The sequence below is a fragment of the Ochotona princeps genome, chromosome 3 (assembly GCF_030435755.1).
Source record: "Ochotona princeps isolate mOchPri1 chromosome 3, mOchPri1.hap1, whole genome shotgun sequence".
Classification (NCBI taxonomy): Eukaryota; Metazoa; Chordata; class Mammalia; order Lagomorpha; family Ochotonidae; genus Ochotona; species Ochotona princeps.
This window is the reverse complement of record NC_080834.1, coordinates 84,555,852-84,579,826: the sequence shown is the minus strand read 5'-3', so window position 1 is coordinate 84,579,826 and position 23,975 is coordinate 84,555,852. Positions and strand designations below refer to the sequence as shown.

The following is a 23,975-nucleotide window of genomic DNA, read 5'->3' as shown; positions in this document are numbered from 1 at the left end:
GTACTTAAGACCTGGGGATTAGCAGGGTCAGTACAAGTAATGACTGATGTGTCATCAAATTAAATTTATTTTATTTTATGAAGATTTATTTATTTTTATTGGAAAAGCAGATATACAGACAGGAGCAGAGACAGAGAGGAAGATCTGCCGTCCATTGATTCACTGCCCAAGTGACCACCACGACTGGTGCTGCACTGATCCAGAGCCAGGAGTCACGAACGGAATTCCTTCAGGTCTCCCACGCGAGTACAGGGTCCCAAGGCTTTGGGATGTCCTCGACTGCCTTCCTCAGACCACAAGCAGGGAGCTGGGTGGGAAGCAGGGCTGCCGGGATTAGAACCGGCGCCCCTATGGGATTCTGGCACGTTCAAGGCGAGGGCTTTAGCCGCTAGGCCACTGAAATTTAGAATGTCCTTTCCGACTGCATGCCATATACCTTCTTGCAGCATGCTAAAAAGGGATCAGAAAATCAAAAAGGTGTTTCCTACTGAACCTGGTTCAGGAGTAGTACTGATGTACAGGCAAATTGAACCCACCGGTGCTCGCACCACTAGGTGGCCCTGTTTTCCAGCTTCCAAGGAACTGTATTGATCTCTGAAATTTTGCTTTCTGTGCACTACCTGAGGAAGTTAGTTTGAACTAACTTCCTCTTACCTTTTAAGTGAGTTCCCACAATGCCTCCCACAGGTCAAAATGGTCAACAACCAAAATAGACCAAATAGACCAAAATAAGCTGTTTTCCACCAGGGAAAATTCCACTGGGGCTCCGCGGGCTCACTTTTGGCAGCAGTGGGTGCCAGTCGTAGAGTTGCCATAATTGAGAACCTCTGGCACTTGTGGCCAACCAGACCTGTCCAGGGTTTAGGCAGGTGGAAGTTGCCTTGTGAAAGGTGGATGATAAAACCTGTTCAGCAAAAGCACTTAATGGAACACACAGCTTCTGATGGTTGTTTCGCCTTTGGGTGTGGTGCTCAGTTGAACCGAATGCTGTACGCAGTTTCCGACTGACTTTACTACCACAGAAAGCTTAATTTAAGAAGTGGTCAAAGGAGCCGGTGGGGGGGAAAATTCATCAAGGCTACCTTTTATTTAGACACTGCCACCAAACAGACTAAGGCAATTTCTCAAGTGAGAAATTGCTTTAGTTGGGGCAGCTAACAGTTGTCTTTGCAGTCATCCTAAATGGTGAATGGCATGCTTTGGTTTTTTTGGGTTTTCTAAGCTTTTGTTACAGTGGCTCTACACATTATTATGATTTGTATTGCCTGGCTGATAAATTTGGATACCCCATTCTGTGTGAATGATGATCCCTTATTGGGAAGTGCCCAGCACCTAGCCCATCCCCTCCAGGGTCCTCTCCACACACCTTCCAGCTCCGCCTGGGGTCGACCCAGCCAGGGGTGGAGCCAGGCCCACGGAGAGCTGGCAGGCCCGCCCCGACGGCCCCGGAGGAGCGGGAGGCGGAGCCCGCAGTCCGGAGCCGCCTCCCCGGCAGCGAGGGCGGTCTTCGGGGCCGCTTCACACAGCCACCTCGTTTCTCTCTGCGGTGTTCGCTCGCCGCCGCTGCATCTGGGGAGAGTAAGCGCACCGCCCTGGCTGCACCGGCTCCTCGGAGCGACGTTCCTGGGATGCGCAACGCCGCCGGCAGGCTGGCCGAGGTGGGTCATGGGCCGGGACTGGTCGGCCTGGGGTTGGCGCGGCCTGGTCGTGCTGGCGCCGTCCTGCACAGCCGGAGCGGCGGCCGGGCCGGGGGCCTGCGGAGGCCTAGGCTGGAGGGAGGCACCGGCTCAGGTGCGGACGTCCACCGCGGTGCTGCCACTGCTGGGAGCCCCGGGACTCTGGCAAGATGCTGCCAGGTGGGAAGGAGCACCGGCGTATTTCGCAAGGTCGCCCCCCGCCCCCCCCCCCGAATGCCTCCCTAACAGAGCGCATCACCCCCGAAAAAGCCCCTTTCTCCTGGGAGCTTTCTTTCCCAGCGTTACACCTGCTAGTGGGAAACGAATCAGCGCAGACACCTGCGGCTTCTGCTGCTCAACGAAAGGGTTAGTCACCTGAATTTTAAGGCATGTCCTAAAGAGATGTCCCTGGTCGGCCCCTGAGGCCATCCAGTGTCTGTTGGTCATGTTTCTTGATATTCTTTTATTAAGCGAAAGATATTAATTCTTGGCCCTAGGGGGAAAGTCCTGGGGGGCGTGGACCGAGAAAACGCTCTTTGGGTGGTAGCTTAATAGGGAAAACTATTAGCGCAGTGGGCGTGCGCCAGCTGCAAAGTGTTCCAGAGTGGACAAGGGAAAAGGATCTGGAGGCGGCCAGGTCACAGGTGGACTCCGGCCCGCTGAGGAGAGAAAAAGGAAGAAGTTGGTAGGTTGGGGTTGAGACAAGAGGATTTTTTTTTTAAACCCTTAAAGGAAAAGTGTGGGCGTTGTGGCTCAACAGGTTAAGCCACCACGTGGGTCACCCTTTGCTTCTCATATTCTTGAGGCTGGGTTCCTGGTCCCAGCTACACTGGGGTTCCTATCCAGCTCCCTGCTAATGTCCTTGGAGAGGCAGTAGGGGATGGCCCAAGTACTGGATCTCTGCCATTCATGTGGGGGACCTGAGTTCCTGAATGGGGCTGGCCAAACCCGAACTGAGAGGTGTATTTGGGGAGTGAACCAGCTGACCAAATAAGTCTTCTTTTTTTTTTCTTTTAAGATTTGTTTATTTTTATTGCAAAGTCATATATATAGAGAGAGAGGAGTATAGACAGAGAAATATCTTCCCTCTGATGATTCACTCCCCAAGTGACTGCTGCAATGGCCAGTGCTGCACCGATCCGAAGCCGGGAACTCTATCCGGGTCCCCCATGTCGGTGCAGGAACCAAGGCTTTTGGCCATCCTCCACTGCTTTCCCAGACCACAAGCAGGGCTTAGAACCGGTCCCCATATGGGATCCCGGCGCTTTTAAGGCGAGGACTTTAGCCGCTAGGCCACTGTGCCAGGCCCCAAATATAAGTCTTTTAAAAACTAAGTAAGTCGAAGCGATCCCGATGGTCACTGCGAGGGAGGGCGGGGGTCCAGAGGTGGAGCCAGGCTCGGACCAGAGAAAGCTCTCCTCCCTGGTCCCGAAGGACATTAATTGTTCTTCTGTGTCTGCTGACTGCTCAGGGCTTCTGGTTGTCTTTCCGATGACGTTGGTTTCTGTGCGGTGGTGTTTGGACTTCTTCCATCCCCTGCGGAAGCTCCGGTTGGGGGTGGGTGACCTCAGAGTACTCGGCCTCCGAGGGCATCCAATTCCCTGTGGCCTCCTTGGCAGTTGGGATATAGTCCTTGTTGCTCGTATTAGTAGTTTGTGTTGAAGATCTGGGAGTCTTCGTGGTTGGGATCCAAGCTTCCTCCTTACCACCTGCTCCACTCTGGAGTGCCCCCCTGCTCCACGCACATGACCTCCTGTTAAGAGGTTGTCAGGATCGCACCCGATTCCCCCCTCATGCATTGGTATAGTAGTTTTATTGTTGTTTAGTGCCGCTTTGAGTCTGTTGTCTATGAATTACCAGATTTGACCTTGATAAGCTATATTGTATTTTTTTTGTCTCTCATTCTTTTTATGGTCTTGAAAGATTTCCCTGCACTCCCTCCCCATTACCGGTTAACATAGCGTATTGAGGGTATAGTAGGTTTTACAGTTTTTTGATGTAGATATTAAATATTCTGACATTAATTGTTGGTTTATAGATTATATCGCGTTATCTTATTGCATTGGATACAGGTTGTTAGAGATTGCACTAATACTACAATATACAGGTACTATCTTTCAAGTTGTCATCTTTTCATCTCAGATTAAGGCGAACATGTGGTATTTAACCTTTTGGGATTGGTTCATTTCTCTTAGCATGATAGATTCCAGTCGGGCCCATTTGTCCACAAAGAACTGCATTTCGTTTTTTTTAATAGCTGAGTAGTATTCCATAGAGTAGATGAACCATAGCTTTCTTATCCAGTCCTCTATTGATGGGCATTTTGGCTGCTTCCAGGTTTTTGCAATTGTAGATAGTGCTGCTATGAACATAGGCGTGCATGTTGGTTTCTTGTGTAGGAGATCTTTTGGATATATTCCTAGGAGTGCTATTGCTGGATCATATGGTATGCTGATTTTCAGTTGTTTGAGTATTCGCCAAACTGATTCCCATAGAGGCTGTACAAGTCTGCAGTCCCACCAGCAGTGGAGAAGGGTTCCCTTTTCCCCACAGCCTCGCCAGCAAGTGTTGGTGGTATTATGTATGTGTGCCATCCTTACTGGAGTTAGGTGGTACCTCATTGTTGTCTTCATTTGGATTTCCCTTATTGCCAAGGAACTTGAGCATTTTTTCATATGCTTGTTTGCCATTTGTGTTTGTTCTTTTGTGAAATGTCTGCCCATTTCCCGTGCCCATTTCTTGAGCAGTTTGTTTGTTCTGTTGTTTTGGTTTCTCTGTAGCTCTTTGTATATTCTGGAGATCAGCCCTCTATCTCCTATGTAGTGTGCAAAGATCTTCTCCCATTCTGTAGGTTGTTTTTTTACTTTGTTGATTGTTTCTCTAGCTGTACAGAAGCTTCTTAGTTTGATGAGGTCCCAATTGTTTATTTTGGTCTCGATTTCTACTGCATTTGGAGTCTTTTTTAGGAAGTGAGGGCCTACCCCTAAGTGTTGCAGTGTGTTTCCAACATTTTCTTCCAAAAGTTTGAAGGTTTCTGGATGTAGGTTTAGGTCTTTTATCCATTTAGATTCGATCTTGGTGTATGGTGAGAGATGTGGGTCTATCTTTTTGTTTCTGCAGGCTATCAACCAGTTGTCCCAACAGCATTTATTGAACAGACCTTTCCATTTGCTTGGGTTGTTGTCTGTCTTTTTGTCGAAGATTAATTGACTGTATCTGTGTGGGTTTCCATCTGTTGTTTCTATTCTGCTCCACTGATCTTCCTCTCTATCTTTGTGCCAGTACCAGGCTGTTTTGATGACCACTGCCCTATAGTATGTCCATAGATCCGGTACTGTGATTCCCCCTGTTAAGTGCCTGTTCTTCAGAGTGGTTCTGGCTATTCGTGGTTTTTTGTGTTTCCAGATGAATCTGTGTATCATTTTTTCCAGTTCGATGAAGAATGCTGTGGGTAATTTGATTGGGATTGCATTGAATGTATATATTGCTTTTGGTAGTATAGACATTTTGATGATATTAATTTTGCCTATCCAGGAGCATGGGATGTTGTTCCATCTTTCGAGGTCTTGTTCTATTTGTTTTTTGAGTGTTTTGTAATTTTCTTCATAAAGGTCATCTACACTTTTGGTTAAATTTATTCCCAGATATTTCATGCTTTTCTCTGTTATTTTGAATAGTAGCTTGTTGGTTAGATCTTCTTCCATCTTGCAGCAAACAAACAATCATACAAACAAACAAACAAACAAAAAAAACAAAAACAAAAACAAAACCCTAAAATAAATAGACAAACAACAGAAAGTAGAGCTTGAAATCTGACAGGAAAGAGCTGGCATGGATTGGCTCATGCCTTGCTGGGTAGGACACAAAGATTAGTCACTCCTCACCATGGTGTTGAGGATTTTCCTGCACCCCCCCCCCCAAAAAAAAATGTTCTGCACATTAAATGTCGACAAATATCTTGTTAGAGTTACAAGCCAGTCTAGATTATCCCAAGATCTGCCAAGATCAACAAAATTATACTTCAACACAACAAATGGCTAAATACTAAAATGAAATAGATATGAGACAGCTGAATGGTACCCTATAGCCTTTTCAAGGTATATAGCAGCCGGTCCGGTCCTGTATATAAACTAAAATTGAGATGTCAATGAGCAAATCATAGGTTGTGGTTAGGACTTGTTTTTTGTTATTTTGTTCTTTTTTTTTTTTTTTTTCAACATACTGGTTACTCAAAACTATGTCAATTCCATAATATTGCAAATTGCTGTTGATGTTATATTGGGACTCTTAATTGACAGTGAGGATATTATACCAGCTCTGACTTCGGACCAGAAATGGTCTCCCCAAGAAACCGTTCAACCCATCTGGACAATAAGTAGCTGGACTCCATGCTTAATATATGTTTGCAAGGAAAGAATCTTGATTGAATTTGAACTGTAATGCTGCATCAAGGTGGAGGAATCCACCAGGGGGGAGGGAAGGGGGAGGGGGAGGGGGATTCCCAAAGCCTATGAAACTGTCACATAATGCTAAATATTAATTAAAACAAAACAAAACAAAAAAGAATAGATAGATAGAGAACAATAAGGAAAGCTTAGAACCAGACAGGAAACGGTCAGTGTGAACTCACACATACCTTACTAGGTAGAACACAAAGATTAGTTACTCCTCATTAAGGTACTGAAGATTTCTCTGCACACCCCTCCTAAATCTGTTCTGCACCTCAACTGCTGACATATGCCTTGTTAGAGTTATAAGCCAGTTTTGACTTTCCTAAAATCTGTCAAGTTCAGCAATATTACGTTTCAACACTATAAACTGCTAAATGCTAAAATGAAAATAGACACAAGACAGCTGAATAGTACCTTATAGCCATTTTAAGGTGTATGAAATTGAAATGTCAATGAAGTAGTCACAGGATGTGGTTAAGAACTTGCATTTTTTTAACATATTGATTACTCAATACCATGTCAATTAATCCCAAAAAAAAAAAAAAAAAAAAAAAAACTAAGTAAGTCACTAACTAAGTCAAGGATTCAAGCTGGGCTGGAAAATTGGGATTTAAGGAAGGGCTGGGCTGGAAATACTGGAATGACCTCAGGAGTAGAGATAATGTTTAGCTAGAATTTATGTGTCCAGAATTTTATCAATAGAGCCGGTTTGACCTTTATGGAGTTCATAACTCCCAGGAAATTGAAACCGCTTTCCTAGACCTGTATTTTTGAGAGAGGCCCCTAGTTTTAATGAGTTACAAAGCACCTGTTAAAAAGCATCTGTGCAGCCCAACAACCTCATCTGCAGATACTTGCACAATAGGCCTTGCATTCAGGTGTGTCTGTATGTGCAGGTGAACATGTGAGTAGAGCACTGCATCATTGGCTTTGATGAGTTCATGATGATGCAGAGGAGATTCGTTCTAAAAGTCAAGAAAACTGAGTCGATCATGTTAAAAGGAGATAATTGCTACAGTGTCTCCAGCTAGAAATGGTCAATGAAATGAAAAATTATTGAGAGGGCAATGCAGTGTTTTTATGTTAATTCTGAAACACTTGTTCAATGTTTTGATTGCCCTTATGTTATTATTAGAAGCCAATAAATACTGTGGGATTTTATCAAAAATTTTAGGCCATTGGGGGGAAAAAGTAGCAGCATTTGTGGGGCTTGCTGTGGCTTGATGGGCCAATCCTCCCCCTGCAGACGCTGGCAACCCATATGGATGCTGGTTTGTGTCAGGCTGTCCCACTTTCCATCCAGCTACTTGTTTGTGTCCTGGGAAGGCAGTGGAAGATGGCCCAGGACCTTGGGACCCTGCACATGCATGGGAGGCCTGGAGGAGGCTCCTGGCTTCTGGCTGCGGATTGGCTCAACTCCGGGCATTGCAGCCATTTGGGAAGTGAACCAGCGAGCAGCGATCTGTCTCTCTCTGTAGATCTGCTTTTCCATTAAAGATAAATGCTTATTTTTTTTTTTTTTTTTTGAGGAAGAGAGAAATGCCCAAGTGTATGAACACTTATCCGTTTGGCAACATAATGTGAGGGCTTATGGGTAGGAGGGTAGCAAGACTGGCTGTGTTACTATATTGTATGCCACTTCATGTATGTATTGGGTATGTATCTTAACTGAGTTAAATAATGTGTGTTTTATCCAGAGATGCATTGAAATGATTTGAGAGTTTACCCATTGTTTTGAATATGGTTTTTAAAATGTGCATTTACCTTAAAGGGATAGTGAGAAGCACATGCACATGGCTTGCTGCCTCCCAGCCTGTGCGTTAGTGTGAAGCTGGCTGGGAAGGGAGCAGCCAGGACTGAAACTTTTGCTTTTGTATGGGATGCGGGTGTGGCAAGCTGAAACTGCTGGGCCACAGGACAAGCCTCTGAAGCTCTTTCAGTGATCAGTGGTGACTCCCTTTCCTCCTTCCTCTCTCCTCTCTCTCTCCCTCCCTCCCTTTGGTGTAGATTAATAATGATTTTTTTTTTTAAAAAGTCTGGTTGCATTGTTCAAAATTATCTGTGTTCTGTTTAAAAATATAGATTTCTTATTGTCTTCCCCTTCAAATAAAAGTGTTTCTACATGGAGCCTAGAAATGTATATTTCAAGCAAAGAGCACAGGATTCACTTTCTGACAGTGCCTGAGATTTTTCTTCTTGTGATTTAAAAAAAATGTTATTTTATTTGGAAGTCAGAGTTAGAGATGGAAAGCAAGGTCTTTCATCTTTTGGTTCACTCCCCAGATAGCTACAATGGCTGAGTCAGGTGGACTCCAGGAGCTTGGGCTTTTAGGTGTTCTGTGTGGATGGCAGGTGCTTAAGCTCTTGGGTCCTCTCTTGCTTTCTTAGGCCATTCACAGGGAGCTGGATCAGAAGTGAAGAAGCTGGGACTAGAACCAGCATCCATATGTGGTACCTTTACTTGCTGCACCACATCAGCCCCCCTTTTATTTTTAAGGTTTATTTGTATTCATTTGAAAGGCAGAGACAGAAGTAGAGATCTTCCATGGAGCGGGAGCTTGAACCCAGGCCCTCATGCAAGATGTGGGTGTTTTAACATTAGACCCAACTTTTGCCACAAATGTGTCATTTTTAAACTTTAACCTATTTTTTTAAAGATTTGTTTTATTTTTATTGCAAAGTCAGATACACAGAGAGGAGGAGAAACAGAGAGGAAGATCTTCCATCCGATGGTTCACTCCCCAAGTGGCTACAATGACAAGAGCTGAGGCAATCTGAAGCCAGGAGCTAGGAGCATCTTCCAGGTCTCCCACGTGGGTACAGGGTCCCAAGGCTTTGGGCCGTCCTCGACTGCTTTCCCAGGCCACAAGCAGGGAGCTGGATGGGAAACAGGGCTGCCGGGATTAGAAGAGGTGCCCATATGGGATCCCAGCATTTGCAAGGCGAGGACTTTGGCTACTAGGCTACTGCGCAGGGCCCACTTTAATGTATTAAAAAAAACCTGTGTACTCATTTAACCAGAAAATAAACATTTCTGATCATAAAATGCTCACTTTAGAAACATTAGACAATATGGAAATCAAAAGCTTTTCTCTTCCCATGATTAGCAGACAACCATCAACGATTCTTTCTGGCAGTTCATTTATAAAACACATGTACACTCGTATATATTGCATATTTATACATTTACATATATATGTATTACATGTACAAGCATTTCACATACAATTGAATGTTCTTTTCTTTTTCACCTAACCGTCTCTTCCGTGTAGTGCTTGAAAACGCTACCAGTGTTGTGGTTCTGCAGGTCAAGCTGCCATTCGTGACAGGGGCATCCCATATTGAAGTTCCCAGCTTCTCAGATTCTGATCCCGCTCCCTGGTAATGCACTTGGGAAGGCAGCGATCCAAGCAAATAGTTGGGCGCCTGCTGTTCATGTAAGAGTTGAATGGAGTCCTGGGCTGCTGGTTTTGGCTTGGGCATTGCAGCCATTTGGAGAATGAATCAGTGAATAAAAGATTGATCTTTTTCTGACACTCATTTTGTCTGTCTTGCTATTAAATTAATCTTCTTAAAAATTTCATACTGCATATTTGACGATATGGATATATTATCATTAATTACATTGGATCCCCATTGTTAGCATTTGGATTCTTTTCAATTTGGGTTATTTTAACAATTGTAGTCACTTCTCTGGTAATTTTCTTAGACTAAATTTCCAAATGGTGGGATCATAAGTTACTCCAATTTTTTTTTTTAATCTCAATTTCACCTTAAAAAAGAGTAGTCTGTTGAAAATAGCAATGAAATAAAGTAGAAAATTTTTCCATGCCATATTTGTTTCTATCAACTTAAAACTTTTACTGTTTTACATGCATTGTGACGGCTTTGTCTGTAAGATATGGGCGATCACCACTCTGGAAGCCCTCATTTTTTCCCCTTCCATTTTGGTTAATGTTTTATTCAGAAGTAAACGTTAGTGCTACATACAAATCTGTGAAGACGTTGTTTATAGAGACCACACTGATTATTTTAACTGTATGCATCTGTTAACTTCTAACTGAACACACTACATTGTAGGGAGACTGATTTTTGACATTACTTTGTTGAAACTAAGCTGGTTTAACATTTCAGTAAATGTTTAAATGCAGGGGTAGGGAACCTCTGCCAGCTGCAAAAAGTACATGCAAGTAAAAATCAGAGTAAAAAGCTTGAGAAAATGTTCTTTTTACTGAAAGCAAGCAGTGCCCTATTAAAAAACCCATTTTTTAGGAGTCTTTCCTATTTGGGTCCAAAAGTCAGCATTCTCTTTCTGTTCCTTTTTGTTAGCCTGAGACATGGTCTTGGATGGCCTCTATTTGAGAAAGGAACTGTAATATTGCAAATAAAAATTCTAGCATGACTTAACATCTTAGTATTAAAGAAAAACAGAATAAAACTATACTGGTGTTGGTGTGGAGTGTTACTCTGAAGAATAGTATCTGGTTTCATATCTTTTATATTCATTTGAGCTTTTGGAGAACTGAAACATTGGTTTTGGTAGTGCAAGCATATGAAAAAACAGGCAAACAACCTAGAGAGTTGTTTAGTAGTATTGAAGTAATTTTTTAAAAACTATCACCAGTAAAGGGTTTTGACAGGAAACTTTTTGCTGCATTAGCTTAACTTAGTTTTTATTTTTTTCTCCCTTTTCAACTGCAGCTGGTAAATTGGCTTTTTTATTTTTTTCCCGAAGATTCTATTTGTCAAGTAGATAAATTGTTATGTTGGTGCTAATGACTATTAAAGAAATGAAAATTGGAACTATAAAATTCACTATTATTTTATGACACTGTATCAATTGTGATTTTATGATTGCCAAATGTGATTTTGTGATCACACTTCATTTGTTAATTCAAGAACTGTGTTAGTTGTGTATGCGTCTAAAGGAGAGAATGCTTATTCTGTTTTTTTTTTTAAAGATTTTATTATTATTGGGAAGCCGCATATACAGAGAGGAGGAGAGACAGAGAGGAAGATCTTCCATCCGATGATTCACTCCCCAAGTGAGCCGCAACGGGCTGGTGCACGCCGATCCGATGCCGGGAACCAGGAACCTCTTTCAGGTCTCCCACGCAGGTGCAGTGTCCCAATGCATTGGGCCGTCCTCGACTGCTTTCCCAGGCCACAAGCAGGGAGCTGGATGGGAAGTGGAGCTGCCGGGATTAGAACCGGCGCCCATATGGGATCCCGGCGTGTTGAAGGTGAGAACTTTGGCTGCTAGGCCACCATGCCGCCGGGCCCCAAGAATGCTTATTCTGTTAATGGAACATTTTCAAGATCTTGAAGTGTGTGGCTCTTTCACCTGTGAATGTCTCTAGCATCTCGATTACAGCCAAAAACATTGGTCAAGAATGAATGAAAAATAAACCAAAACCATATTCAATATTTGATATTTATGGATTAAGATTCTAATTATTGCTTCATTTTTGTGCATCAATTTTATGTTTCTAAAATATTCTATTAAAGCCAAGAAAATCCCTGCCAGAAAAAGTGTTGCATTAATTAGGAAATAATATCCTCTTAGTTAGAATAATACTTTATGTATGCTAAATATGAATTTTGTCTCCCAAAGAGAATTTTCATGGCCATTATTATTGCATACAATTAAAAATAGCTTTTAGGAGTTTTTATTTGATTAAAATATATATTTATGCATGATCACAGTTTGCAGTTTTAGGTTTCCATTTAAAGCAATAGGAAAAATGAGACTTGCTGATAAATTACTTAATAGGGAGTTGGGGATAAAGTTACTTTGATCCTATGAATAGGTTATATTTTCAGTGTAAATTATATTTTCAGTGTAGGTTGTATTTCAGTGTAGGTTGTATTTCAGTGTAAATGTATTGTTCTACCCTTTAGTTACTTTTAGATCTCTTAAAATAGAAGGAAGAACATCCCACCTGGATAAATTAAGGCAGGGTGGTTGTGAGAATTCTGTAATGTTAAGTTATTATAGACATTGAATTTCTTAGAACTAAGCAAGTAATAAGTGATCTGTATTTATTTATTTTTTAAATATTTGTTTTTATTGCGAAGTCAGATATATATATATAAATATATATAGAGAGGAGGAGAGACAGAGGAAGATCTTCCATCCAGTGATTCACTCCCCAAGTGACTGCAACGACCAGAGCTGAGCTGATCTGAAGCCAGGAGCTCTTCCAGGTCTCCCATGTGGGTGCAGGGTTCCAAAGCTTTGGGCCTTCCTTGACATCCTTCCCAGGCCACAAGCAGGGAGCTGGATGGGAAGTGAGGCTACCTGGATCAGAACTGGCGCCCACATGGGATTCTTGCACATGCAAACGAGGGCTTTAGCCGCTAGGCTACCACAACGGGTCCTGTATTTATTTTTTGAAACCACAGTTTAACTTCATATATTATGACATGTTATAAAAACTGAATGGTTCTCTTGATAGAGATATTTATCTACAAGTTCCAGGATATAACTGATTAGTAGGAACTAACAGACATTCTTTTGTCCATAAAAGAGAAATAAAAATGAGCCGAAGGACGTTTCCGCAAAGAATTAAGAAAGCTGTTTAATCTCTATCAGGGAAATACAAGTGAAAACCACGTTGAGGTACCACCTAACTCTAGTCAGATTGGCCTACATTCAGAACTCAACTAACAACACCTGCTGGCATGGATGTGGGGAGAAAAGTACCCTCCTTCACTGCTCGTGGGAATGTAGTCTAGTGCAACCACTGTGGAAGTCAGTATGGAGAATGCTTAGAGAATTGCAAATAAGCCTGCCATATGACCCAGCTATTCCACTCCTATGAGTATACCCAAAGGAAATGAAAACTACATATGAGAAGGGGATCTATAATCGTGTACTTATAGCAACACAGTCTATAGTAGCAAAGATGCCCATCTAAAGAGGAATGGTTAAAGAAACTGTGGTTCATCTACTCCATGGAATATCACTCAGCCAATAAAAAGGGCGAAATTATACCATTTGCAACGAGATGGTCCTAACTAGAGACCATTATGCTCAGTGAAATAAGTCAATCCCAAAAGGACAAATACCATAGGTTCTCTCTAATAGAGGAAACCATCATGCAAATTGGAATGTATAGTGATGGAGTAATGGAGACTACCATATCCAAATGTGAAGATACAATGCAACATGCATCCCTACTTCTAAAGGATGGACTCCTAGTGAAAGTGTTGCTCATATCTAGACAATGGGATGCTGGGCTGTCAGACATTCTCTGTACCAGCAACGTCAGGGCACACTTAAATAACAGGCAGATGGAATCGTAACTCCTTATAAAGGAATGCACTGTTGTGATAATATGGGGAAAATGAGTCAGGGGATGGGAATTGGGGGAAGGGGAATTCCAGACTATATGGAATTGTACCATAAAATTCAAAATTTAAAATAAAAAGATGGCCATGACTCAAATCTTTGGGGTGTATTCTGAATATTTTATGGAATTTAATATAATAAGCAAAGCATGTTGTCTTGAATTGCAGTTTATGTCAAGAAATTGCCATTATTTTTTCTGTCACAGTTAAAGTCAGTGTTGGGAATTAAATTATAAAATTAGGGGAAATTTTTGGATAAATGTAGGTGGTTAAATGATTCATGCTCAGCTTAATGTATAATTTAACAGGGACCCTTTTGTAAATTGTCATATGCCAATACAATGTCGTAAGTGGTGAAAAAATTCTCATGTTCACATATTTAAAATTTATTTATGACCTTTTAGATTTTTATTTACTGTTTATCTATTAGAAAGGCAGAATGGGTCCTGGAATGGTAGCTCAGTAGCTAAAGTCCTTGCCTTGAATGCATGTGCAAGAATCCCATATGGGTGCCGGTTCTAATCCTGGCAGCACTGCTTCCCATCCAGCTCCCTGAATGTGGCCTGGGAAAGCAGTTGAGGATGGCCCAAAGCCTTGGGACCCTGCACCCGTGTGGGAGATCCGGAAGAAGCTCCTGGATCCTGGATTTGAATTCCTCAGTCCAGCTGTTGCAGCCACTTGGAGAGTTAACCTGTGGATCGAAGATCGTTGTTTCTCCTCTCTCTAACTCTGACCTTCCATTTTAAAAAAAAATATCTTTTTTTTGTGAATACATTTTTTTATTAATTATTTTGCATTATGTGACAGTTTCATAGGCTCTGGGAATCCCCCACCCCTCCCCACGCCCCTCCCCCCGGTGGATTCCTCCACCTTGGTGCGGTATTACAGTTCAAATTCAATCAAGATTCTTTTCTTGCAAACGTATACCAAGCATAGAGTCCAGCTACTTATTGTCCAGATGGGTTGAACAGTTTCTTGGGGAGACCATTTCTGGTCTGAAGTTAGAGCTGGTAGAATATCATCCCAGTCAAAAAAAAAATAATAAATCTTAAAGATACAGAAAGAAAGAGATCAGGGTTCTGTTTGCTGGTTCATTCTCCAAAGGCCAGGCTGAAGCCCACCTGCAGCCTGGAACTCAATCTTGGTCTTGTATGGTGGGTGGCAGGACAGAAGTACTTTAGCCATCTTTGCTCTTCCCATCTTCTGTGTTAGTAGGAACCTGGGTTAGAAGTGGAGCTGGGACCTCAAACTAGGTACTTAGAAACGGCATGTAGAGGTCCTGGGTGATGTCTTCATTGCTGTGCAAAATATCTGCACCCACATATCTTACTGATTTTTTAATATAAAAAATGATGATTTCTGAAAGATACATGCTATTCTATGATTTTAATGGTTCTCAGACTTTTTTCTTTAATTGGAAAGTTAGATATAAAGAGGAGGAGATACAGAGAGGAAGATCTTCGGTCCTTTGATTCACTCCCCAAGCGGCTACAATGGCCAGAGCCACACCGATCTGAAGCCAGGAACCCTTCAAGATCTCTCACATGGGTGCAGGGTTCTAAGGCTTTGGGCCATCCTCGACTGCTTTCCAAGGCTACAAGCAGGGAGCTGGATGGGAAGCGGGGTCATCTGAATTAGAACCAGTGCCCAATGGGATTCTTGCGCATGCAAGGCAAGGACTTTAGCTACTAAGCTACTGCACTGAGCATGATTCTCAAACTTTTAATCACTACAGAAACTACCCCCTGGTAACCCCAAAGCCTATGGAACTATATCATAAAATAAGTTAAAAAAATTATCCTCGGGGATATGTTAAAATTTCATATTTCAGGACCGGTGTGGTAGCCTAGTGTTATATGGGCATCGGTTCTAATCCTGGCTGCCCTGCTTTCCATCCAGCTCCCTGCTTGTGGCCTGGAATAGCAGTCAAGGATGGCCCAAAACATTGGGCCTCTGCACCCACGTGGGAGACCCGGAAGATGCTCTTGGCTTTGGATCAGCTCAGCTCTGGCCATTGAGGCCACTTGGGGAGTGAATCAACGGATGGAGGATCTTCCTCTCTGTTTCTCCTCCTCTCTGTATGTCTGACTTTCCAATAAAAAAACTTTACAAATCCATATTTCTAAGTCACAGACCCAGCTGTTTGAACCCACTAATTCTGGAGTGAGACCTTCAAATTTACAGTTCTTGTGCACTTCTCTTTGTATTTGTTCAAGACATTGTTGTGATCATACTTTGAGAAATGCTTTTTAAAATCAATGATAAATAGACTCAGAAAGTTTAGATTACCTGTCCAAAAAGTGTTCATAAGTCTGACAAGATTTTGAAATTAGCTCTTTGTGTCTTCTAGGTCCTTGTTTTCTTCATTATTTCAGAACTTCTCAAATTTCTCATTGATGTGCCCCTGATGGTGCTAGGAAGTGAATTGCTGCTTACTTGACTGCAAGCTTTTCATGAGTGGCGAGAATGACACGGAGAGCTTCTTTTTAAGCATCCCATCAGATATTATGTATGACATTGCACAACATATGTGATCCATGACCATTTCAGTCGTTTGCTAGCTCAGTTTGCTTCTTTGTTTCCTGACGATTTCCTGACACTCTTGCTGTGAGATGGGTATCCCAGGGCCATCTGAGGTATTGGCATTCTGCTGCTCTGTGGTGTATTGCTCACCTAGGGGTACTCTTTGGGGTCCTGGAGAATGGTACTGTCCATGTACAACTCCTTTTTTGAGTCTTGGAGGAGAAGCATCACTTTGAATACTCAGTGTGAAGGAGCAAGTGAGTATGACCAAGACACAATACCACTGAGTCGCGCTGTTCTGAGAAAAGTATTGGAACTAGTTTTAGTGTGAGCCTTTTCAATTTTTAAAATCCCTATTAAATGGAATTTTATGCCCATTTAATTTTTTTTCTCTACTAATCCTTATCCCTCCCCCCTTTTTCCTGTCGCATCCCTTTTTAGTAGTGACCTATCTTTATGGGGTGTTCCTAGTGTGTTTGAACTGTAGATAATAAAAAGCTTTTCATTATTTACCAAATTGAACACCTACTATGTGTCAGGCTGGTATAAGGCATTAGGTATACAAAACAAGAGATAATTTTTTCTGAGAATTAATTTACTGCCATATATTGGTTTGGATTATATTCTGTCTGTTTTTTAAAAGTTTTATTATTTGTTTGAAAGGCCAACTGACAGAGTGGGAGAGAGATAAAGAAACATCTCCCATCTCCTGATTACTTCTCAAATGCCCACAATAGCTACAGCTGGGCCGGGGCAAACTCAGCAGCCTGGATCTCCATCTGGCCTCTCATGGGTTGCAAAGACCCAGCTACTTGGACAATCCTCTGCTGCCTTCTGAGTGCATTAGCAAAAATGCCTAATCAGAAAAGGAGTAGCTGCGACTCCATTCCCAGCATTCTAGTAGTGCATGTAGGTACCACAAATAACACGTTGGCCTAATGCATCGCAATACCACCTCCTAACTTTTTTTTTTTTAAATTAAACAGTTAGCTTTCAGAAACTGTGTGAGTAAAAGGAGTAGCAAAATACCAGCTTTTTCCTGACCACAGAGAGTCCTGAGGGAGTAGGATTATGCATATGGGGCCATACATGGTCCACTCAGGCATCTTGTGTCTGCATAATTATCAAATGAGTTCAGAAATGTTAGAATGGCTGATTATAAGGCTCTGGCTATAGATGACACTTTCTCGAAACCCTGATGCAGAAATGCTTAGCAAATGTTTGAAGACTAACGCTTGGTGTGTCCTCACCCACCAGGGTTGTGCAAAAATGTGTGGTTGGAGATCCTCCAGCAATGATACCTAGAGATCATGCTTTATTACTTTTAGTTATAATTTGTCTTTGACTAGTTATTATTTTTGAAAAATACAAGTATACACAACACTAGAGAAAAATGAGCCCTCTGTCATCTGTCTTCTGTATTCGTATTTTACTGATTTTTAAAAAAATACCTATTTTATTTTTTAAAAGATTTATTTATTTTTATTGGAAAGGTAGATATACAGAGAGGAGGAGAGACAGAGAAGATGATCTTTCATCCAATGGTTCACTCCCCAAGCGGCCGCAACGGCTGGAGCTGTGCCGATCCAAAGCCAAGAGCCAGGAACTTCTTCCAGGTCTCCCACAAGGTGGAGAGTCCCAAGGTTTTGGGCCATCCTCAACTGCTTTCCCAGGACACAAGCAGGGAGCTGGAAGGGAAGTGGAGCTGCCGGGATTAGAACTGGCACCCATATGAGATCATGGAGTGCAATCAAGGCAAGGACTTTAACTGCTATGCTATCGCGGCGGGCTCCTATTTATTAATTTAAAGAGCAGAGTTAAAGAAGTCTGTCCTGGTTCAATCCTCAGATGACCACAACTCCAGGGCGGAGCCAAATCAAAGCTAGGCACTTCATCTGAGTATCTTGCATGGGTTGCAGAAACTCAAGCATGGAGGCCATCCTTTACTATTTTCCCAGATGCATAAACAGGAAGGCTGGATGGGAAATAGAACAGCTAGAGCATAAAACAGTGTTCATGGGCCTGGTGTGGTGGCCTAGTGGCTAAAATCCTCACCCTGCATGCCAAGATCCCTTATGGCCTCCAGTTTGTGTCCTTGCTGCTCTATTTCCCATTCAGCTCCCTGCTTGTGGCCTGGGAAAGCAGTCGAGCATGGCCCAAAGCCTTGAGACCCTGCACCTGTGTGGGACACCCTGAAGAAGCCATTGGCTCCTGACTCCTGGCTTCAGATAGATTAAGCTGCATTCATTGTAGCCACTTGGGGAGTCAACCAGCAGATGAAAGATTTTTCTCCATCTCTCCTTCTCTCTGTGGACCTGACTTTTCAATAAAAATAAATAAATCTTTAAAAAAACACACAAAAACCACTGCTCATATGAGATACTGATGTTGAAGGTGGTGGCTTAATCAATTGCCATGCTGCCCTCCAATATGTTACCAATATGTTTCTCCACTTTAGAGTAGAATAAAAGTTAGCTTATTGACAGCCAAATTGGAGCTATTAAAATCTAGGACAAGAACAAATATGTGAGTACAAGGACTAAACTTTATTTCCCTTTATCTATCTTTGGTGCCTGACAAGAACAGGCATTCAGAAAAGACTGATTAAATTGAGGGAACTAAAATTAAAAATCTGAAAGCATTATCACGTGTGCAATCTTCAGACAGCTTTCTGAAATACAAAAGGGTGTTGAGTCTTTTTTTTTTTTTTGATTTATTCATTTTATTACAGCCAGATATACACAGAGGAGGAGAGACAGAGAGGAAGATCTTCCATCCGATGATTCACTCCCCAATTGAGCCGCAACGGGCCGATGCGCGCCGATCCGAAGCCAGGAACCTGGGACCTCTTCCGGGTCTCCCACGCTGGTGCAGTGTCCCAATACATTGGGCCGTCCTCGACTGTTTTCCCAGGCCACAAGCAGAGAGCTGGATGGGAAGTGGAGCTGCCGGGATTAGAACCGGCGCCCATATGGGATCCCGGGGCTTTCAAGGCGAGGGCTTTAGCCACTAGGCCATGCTGCCGGGCCCAAAAGGGTGTTGAGTCTTGCCCTAGTTTGTTGCCTGAATTTGTTTTGTTAAGTTATTATCTGTTATTTTAAAAATATATATTAACTTCGGGCCCAGCATGGCGCACTAGCGTCTACAAGTTCTCGCCTTGAAAGTGCCGGGATCCCATATGGGCGCCGGTTCTAATCCTGGCAGCTCCACTTCCCATCCAGCTCTCTCTTGTGACCTGGGAAAGCAGTCGAGGACAGCCCAAAGCCTTGGGACCCTGCACCCGCGTGGGAAACCTGAAGGAGGTTCCTGCTCCTGGCTTCGTATCGGCACAGCACTGGCTGTTGCAGTTACTTGGGGAATGAATCATCGGACGGAAGATCTTTCTCTCTGTCTATCCTCCTATCTGTATATTTGCCTTTCCAATAAAAATAAATAAATCTTTAAAAATATATATATTAACTTGAAAGGCAGAGTGATGGAAGAGACAGAACAGAGAGAGAAAAGAGGGTAAGAATAATTGATCTGTTTGCTGATTCATTCTCCAAATGGCCTCATCAGCTGGGTCGGCCAGGCTGATGCCAGTAGCTAGCCAGGAACTCCAACTGGGTCTCCTGTTTGGGTTCCAGTGGCTCAGTACTTGGATCATCTGCTGATTTCCCAGGCACATGAGCAGGCTGGATCTGAAATGGAGTAACCTGACCTTGAAACAGCACTCAGCGGATGCCGTAACCTGCTGCCATATAGCTGGCCCTTCCCCTGGTACTTTAAGGAAATCTTGTTGGAAAAGAAGTAATGCTGGAACTGTTGTGAGAGTGCAGGGTCTCTAAACTATTTAAATGTTAATATAAGTAAGTCCAAAGCCAGGAGACAGGTGCTTCCTCTGGGTTTCCCATGAGGGTGCAGGGGCTTGAGCCATCCCTTCCCTAGCCCTAGTAGCCACTATTTTATTCTCTACTTATGTAAGATCAACTTTTTTAGAGTCCACATGTGAGAAGTGAGATTATAAGGTACCGTTCTATGCTTATCTTCTTTCATAATTACCTCCAGTTTCAATCAGATTGTTGCCGATGACAAGATTTCATCTTTTTTTTTTTTAAATGGCTGAACAGACTTCCACTGTGTATTGGTATTATATTTTCTTTTTTTTCTTACCATTCTTTTTTATTATTATTATTAATTACATTGCATTATGTGACACAGTTTTATAGGTACTGGGATTTCCCCCAGGCCTCCCCAAACCCTTCCCCCCATGTTGGATTCCTCCACCTTGTTGCATTACCACAGTTCAAGTTCAGTTGAGATTCTTTCATTGCAAGCATCTACCAAGCATAGAGTCCAGATCTTATTGTCCAGACAAATACAATGGCTTGTTGGGGAGACCATCTCTGGTCTGAAGGTAGAGCCGGCAGAGTATCATCCCAATCAATTAAAAGCCCCAACATAACATCAGCAACAGTTTATAACATTATGGAGTTAGTTACTATATTTTCTTAATGTGTGCTTCAGTAAATGGACACTTAGGTTGTTTTCACTTCTTGGCTGTTGTGGATAGAGGTGCATTAAATATGGGAGTACAGATAACTGCTTCAGCCAACTGATTTCAGTTCCCTAGGAAATAAACCCAGTAGTGGGACTTCTGGATCAGTGGGAATTCTGTTTTGAAATTTTCTGAAGAACTCTCATGCTGATTTCCCCAATGGCTGTAGTAATTCACATTCTCATTGTGTAGGTTTTGAAATCTCTAACTGGATATGTGTTCTTTAAGGTCTTTTCCTTCCTTAAATTGCTTATAGAAAAGCAAAGTCCCCAGTATGATTTTTTTTAAAGATTTATTTTGATTGGAAAGACAGTCTTACAGAGAGAAGGAGAGCTAGAGAGAAAGATCTCTGTCTACTGGCTCACTCTCCAAGTGGCTACAACAGCTGGAGCTGAGCTGATCTGAAGCCAGGAGCCTTTTCTGGGTCTCCCACCCAGGTGTAGGTTCTAAAGCTCTGGGCAGTCCTCTACTGCTTTCCCAGGCCACAAGCAGAGAGCTGGATGGGAAGTGGAGTGGTCTAGGCATGAACTGATACCCATTTGAGATCTTGGCACTTGAAAGGTGAGGATTTAGCTTTTGGGCTATTGGGCCAGACTCAATATGATTTCAAGAAAAATTTATTTAAAAAAAATCAGCATTTAAGTCTCCTGTATTAAATACATAAGAGCTGGTGGGAATGGTCCTCGGAAACTGATGCTTTCTGTCACCCTGAAGGAAGAGACCAGACCTACAGGATGGCATTTGAAAGTAACAAAGCAGGAGCCTCCTAAAGGGAACCTGCACAGTTTAGGGGATCATTCTGGGTGTATCCAGGCACCAAGGGAGGAAAAGAGAAAGTGTCCTGGGGAGGATGTGGAGCTGACTGCCTGAGGCTCAGACCCTAGCTGTGTCACTTACTAATAGATGCATGGTGTTGGGCAAGGACAGTCACTCTTAGGGTAGAGATGAGAAATCAGTTCATACAGGTGACTTAAACTCAGTGCATGATACATAGTAAATGCCCCAATAAATTGCTTTCCTTCATGGCTAGTGTTAACTGTATCAGAATCCACTTCCAATAGCCCTTCCTAGGAGTCCAACATGGGCCATCTTGTTGGATTGCATTATGGGTCAACATTCATTTCTGTGGTCTAACCCAAGAACCTAACCTCCATTGAGATTTGTATCATTGTGCTTAGAGAGAAATGTGTTCTAGATTTTCTTCAAATTAACCTAAAAGTACGTGTTTAAAAAAATATATTTTATAGTATAGCTCCATATGCTCTGGGATTTCCCCTCCTCGCTCCAAATGCCTTTCTTCCACAGATTCCTTATATTATGACAATAGTATAGTCCTCAGGGAATTGGAGTGCCTTCGTAGGCTGAGAACTCCGAGGTCAACCATTCTCTATCGGATCTCCAACACGGCATGGAAGAAGCCCAGATCCTTCCTCACAGGATCTAATGACATTTGAACAACAGCCAGGAGCCCTGAACAGTCTGGAGAAACAGAACAGGAAACTTCCTTCAGGACTTGGGAGAGGAGCTTTCTCTGGTCCTAACTTAGTTCCAACTTTGGCTCCCCACCCTCTCTTGCAATGACCAGCAGGGTCACTCCGGAGCCACCAAAAAAAAAAAAAAAAAAAAAAAGGAAAAAAAGGAAAAAAATAGATCAGATAGACAGAGACCAATAAGGAAAGGTTGGAACAGACAGAAAACAGTCAGCGTGGACTCCCATATGCCTTACTAGGTAGGACACAAAGTTACTCCTCACTAACAAATTGAAGATTTCTTTGTACACGCTTCCTAAAACTGTTCTGCTCCCCAATTGTTAACATATGACTTGTTAGAGTTATAAGCCTGTTTGGACTATCCTAAAATTCGTGTAGTTCTGTAGAAATCACGCTTGAATACTATAAACTCCTAAATATAAAAATGAAAATAGACATGAGACAGCTGAATAGTACCCTGTAACTATTTTAAGGTATATGTCAGCCAGTTGTGTATAAACTAAAATCGAGATGTGAATGAAGTAGTTACAGGATGTGGTTAAGAACTTGCATATTCTAACATATTGGTCACTCAATACCATGTTAATTAACTTCTTGGTGTTGTAAATTGTTGTTGAAGTTGTGTAGTGGCTTTTCGTTGGAGGGGATGATACTCTGCCAGCTCTACTTTCGGACCAGGGATGGTTTCCCAATGAAACTGTTGAAACTCTCTGCATGGTCCATGCCCGCAATGAAGGAATCATGACTGGTTATGATCTGTGCTAATGTAACAATATGGAAGAATTCAATATGGGGCGAGGGTTGGGGGAATCCCAGAGCCTATGAAACTGTGTCATAAAATGAAAAAAAAAAAGCCCCCCAAACCAGGAAAAGCAAACAAAAAACCAATAGTATATTCCTTCCAAAACAGTTGTAAGTATCATTCTGTTTTTTAAGAGTATCCTGACACTGTAGGTATGGGCAGTGGCAGAGAGTCCAGCACCCTATTGTCAAGATATAGTTAACAGTTTCATTGGGAGTCCATCTTTGCTTTGGAAGTAAAGATGTATACTACATTGCACCTCCTAGAAGTACATTTTTGAAATAGAACTTGTGAGAGATGCTAAACTCTTGAGAGCTGCCAAATTGTTTTGTTGTTCTTTGACTGTTACACCTCCCTGCTTTTTCATTTAAAAAGCAACTTTGTTTACACTATAAAATGTTTATATTACAGGGCCTGGTGCAGTGGCCTAGTGACTAAAATCCTCATATTGCATGTGCCGGGACCCCATATGGGTTCTAATTCCGCAGCCCCGCTTCCCATTCAGCTCCCTGATTATGGCCTGGGAAAGCAGTCGAGGACAGCCCAAAGCCTTGGGACCCTGCACCACGTGGGAGACCTGGAAGAGGCTCCTGGCTTCAGATTGGCACAGCTACGGCCATTGCAGCTGCTTGGGAAGTGGGTCAGCGGGATCTTCCTCTCTGGCTCTCCTCTTCTCTGTGTATCTGACTTTCCTCTTCTCTGTGTATCTGACTTTCCAATAAAAATAAACCTCTAAAAATGTTTATATTACAAACTGTATATGTAAAACTGTACATAAATATCAAACTGTATAATGTAATACCACAGTATTATAAACTGTGATCAGATTTGAATATTTTAAATTATAAATAGGTTCTGCTTGCTACTCCTATCTTTAGACCGTCAACCTCCTGTGTTGGGATTCTCTTGACCTCTCCAGTACCCTCCCACTGCTCTCCCAATGCTGAGATGTGTCCGTGGCATTGTCTCTTGGAGAATGTCTTGTTAATTCCTGCTGTCCAGGCTGTTTTAGCTCTCGGAGAACAAGAGCATTTAGCCATTCCCTTTTCTTTTCTTTAGGTCAAAATACACTTCCATGAAAGGTTTCACATTTTGCTAACCTTCTTCAAGCTATTCCCAAAAGGGAGAAAAGGGAAGAGAACT

At 42.5% G+C, this 23,975-nt stretch overlaps 1 protein-coding gene across 1 annotated transcript in view; it reads left to right on the top strand.

The window, feature by feature from the left end:
- Positions 1 to 1,639: 1,639 nt before the first annotated feature.
- Positions 1,640 to 23,975, top strand: part of B4GALT4 (beta-1,4-galactosyltransferase 4) — a 41,758-nt gene continuing 19,422 nt past the window's right edge. The window contains exon 1 of the mRNA XM_004577883.2: positions 1,640 to 1,658. The gene's annotated coding sequence lies outside the window, so the exon portion shown is untranslated. The remainder of the gene's footprint in view (positions 1,659 to 23,975) is intronic.